Genomic DNA, 3,325 nt, shown 5'->3' with positions numbered 1-3,325 from the left:
AAAGACAATGTATCAAATATTTCACTTAAAAATTTAAGTTTTAGAGGCGCATCATACTAATTTTTGACGGAAATCTCAGATTTTGTAATTATGTCAAAGCCGTACAACATTACCGAACTCAAACGCAGTGATTAAGGAAAGGATAGAACCCACGAGAGCCCCCGTGGACAGGAGTCCCGGCGCAAGCCCCGACTCGACTCTCCGGGTCTCCGCCCACGCGGGGGTCTACAGACAGAAGCCCCGCCCACCGCGGGGAGTGCTCCGCGCAGGCTCCTCCCCCCGCGCGGGTTCGGGCGCCAGCGCGCAGGCGCAGCGGCAGATGCGCAGGGAGGCGGGCGCGGAGCAGCGCCAGGGGTCCGACTTGTCCTGCTTTCGGTCTTTCTGTTCCAGCCTGACGGTCGCAGCCCACGCTCCTGCGCACCGGGGCCCCTGGGCCAGTGCGGGGTTCGAAGCGCTCGCTGCCGCGCGTCCGACAGCCGTGAGACCTACAGGTGAGACGCCCCCAAAGCCTGAGCGGGTTTCCTTGCGGCGGGTCCATTTCCGCGGACACCCTGAGGCTGTCCCGCCTGAGGTTGCTCCTCTCCCCCGTGGGACACCAATCGTTTGCGCCCTCCTCGGCGCCTCGCGGCTCTGGACCCATACAGCGCGGCTTGTTTCCCGGTCTGGGTATCTGCAGGGACCCCCTTTAAAGACCCCTCTTTCCCCGTTTAGTAAGAATCGCTTCAAATGGAGGGGTTCGGAGGGACGGGGGTGAAGGAGCCACTGCAGGAACAGAAAGGGGATTTGGGGGAATGGAGCAGAGGGAGAAACTGCACTGAGAGCCAGCTGGGGGGGTGACAGGAACGACTCACAGGGGCTGCCGAGGGGACACAGGTGCGGGGGGTGGGGAGGCACGCAGACGCGTATGGAGATGGGAGGGGCGCGATCAGAAAGTTCTTGAAGGAAGAGCCAGTGAAGGTGAAATAGGTTTCAAGACTTGCGGGGAAACAGGGAAAAGGGGGAACGAGCAGGGAGGGGGGACGGGAAACACAGGGAAGGACAAAAGTGCAGAGGAACGGGGACGAGACAAACGCATCCGTACACAGAAACACAGAGCGGGGAGCAGGGGAACCCAGATGTACTTGACTATGAAGTTGTGAGATACAGCCGTCCGTCTCTATCGGGGTTCACTTATCGCGGCCTCACTGTGTCGCGGGATTTTAAAAAATATTTATTTATCGCGCACTGTTCGCTATATCGCGGGATTTTGCGGTACTGTATACGTGTGGTAAAGTGACGTAGGTTTAAGACTACAGAATATGTTTAAGAACATAAGTAGTGTTTATAAAAGTGTGGAAAAGGTTAATAAGGGACGGGGAACGGTTTATAAGTGTGTGGGGAGGGTTTATAAAGCCTTAAAATATAAATAAATACTAAAATAAATGTAAGGTGCCTACTTCACGGATTTTCACCTATCGCGGGGGGTCTAGATAGTAATACCCGCGGTAAGTGAGGGAAGACTGTGTCGCCTTGTGGCTTTATATATTTAATTAAAATTTGCCGAATTGTTTCACTTAGTCTCCAGTTCATCAGGCTTGTAAATCTTACAACTATTTGATTCCACTGGCAACCCTTGGTCGCTCAGAGGAGAAAACCTGTTTGTCAGCCATTCCATTCATATTTCCTGGGAAGGCAAGAGGGAGGTGGCCTGGGGCAAGAAACGACCGAGCCTGTCAGGACATGATTCTTTTTCAGGAATATTCAGAACATTGAGTCTTTTTTTTCTCTCCTATGACTTGACTTTTTTCTTTCTCTCACATTTCGTTCATTTTTTAAAAACGTACTGAGACAAATCCTAATTGGTTAAATATCTGCTTTTCTTTCTTTTTTCTTTTTTTCTTCTTATTTTACTACAGTTGTCCCATTTTTCTCCCATTGTTCTCCCAAATATCTACTTTTCTGTAGATAGTCATGAACTTCTGAAAAAACATTGGTGACATCTCATGGCTAGCTCTTATCATGCTTTTCTAAGTGTAAGGTGGTCTTACCCTTTTAAAATCTTTAAATCTAGAAGTCATTAAATTTTTTAAAAACCAAAACTTATGTTCATCAGTTTTTTTTCCTTCCCTTTATGTGATTTGTTGAATCGGTGTCTGTGAGCCCCAGAGCAGCGGCTCCCCTCAAGTCCCTCTTGTCCTTCTCTGAAAGTATAGAAGGAAGCACTGGATTGATCTGACGTGGTCCCCAGAGAACCCATCTATTTATGGTGAAGTGGTTTAACAGGCATATTTCAATAGCTAACTTTTTTCAAAGGTTTCAGCATAAATATCTCTATTCTTTGTAACTTTCTGGAAAAGAGGAAGGCAATCCGCCTAGGGTGCCCCACTTCTAGAAGTTCCTGCTTCAACACCTCATGGTCTCAGGTGTGCTGGGTCTGTTTTCTGTCCCAGTGCTACTGAAACAGGCACCACAAGGCAACTAGATAAAGATGCCATTGCACGGGCCCCATAGCTGACCTGCAGAATTATAACTCAGAGAGGGGCCCGTTCCCCAAGGGATCTGCATGCTTATTAAAGCTAAACTGTTCCCCTCTGGGTTCCTACTAGGTCACTTGAGTTTTAAGAAATTACATCAGGCCCTGGCTGGTGTGGCTCAGTGGGTTGAGCGCCGGCCTGGGAACCAAAAGGTCCCTGGTTCGATTCCCAGTCGGGGCACATGCCTGGGTTACAGGCCACGCCCCCAGTTGGTGGCATGTGAGAGCCAACTGAATGGTTCTCTTGCTTCCTTCCCCCTTTCTAAAAATAAATAAATCTTAAAAAAAAAAGAAAAAATGTTATATCAGCTGTGTGCTCCCCCATAGAGTTGGTCAGGTGTTCTGGTGGGGCATCTTTGTTAATGAGGTGCCCAAATGATGCTAAGGTGAGCCCAGGGATTAGCAGGAGGGTTTCCACACGCATCTGTAAGAGTGGGGAGCAAGCTTTGGTCAATGGAGGTAATATGGTGCTCTGTGGGTTTGGGGTTCAGGAGAGAAGCACATATTCTAATTGCACTATGAGTTTGTAGCTGTCTGTCAGGGGGAGAGAGCCCCTGAAAAGAAGAAGGAAAAATCTCACAGTGTGGTCTCCATGTGAGAGCTTATTGTTCCTGACTCTCCTGTGACAAAGGACGGGGGGGGTGGAGGTGACCTTTCTGGCATTTTCAGGTCCCTCTGCTTGTCATTGTGCTGGAAGCATATTCAAGGGCTGTGTGAACACCTTTGAAGGCACATTCTCAACATGCCAGTGTGACTCCTCAGCATATTATCACCTGAGAAAACAGCCCGGAGCAGGAGCAGGACCAGGACGCC

Source organism: Furipterus horrens, unplaced genomic scaffold (assembly GCF_987537825.1).
Source record: "Furipterus horrens unplaced genomic scaffold, mFurHor1.1.pri manual_scaffold_13, whole genome shotgun sequence".
Classification (NCBI taxonomy): domain Eukaryota; kingdom Metazoa; phylum Chordata; class Mammalia; order Chiroptera; family Furipteridae; genus Furipterus; species Furipterus horrens.
Note: the sequence above shows the minus strand (reverse complement) of the source record.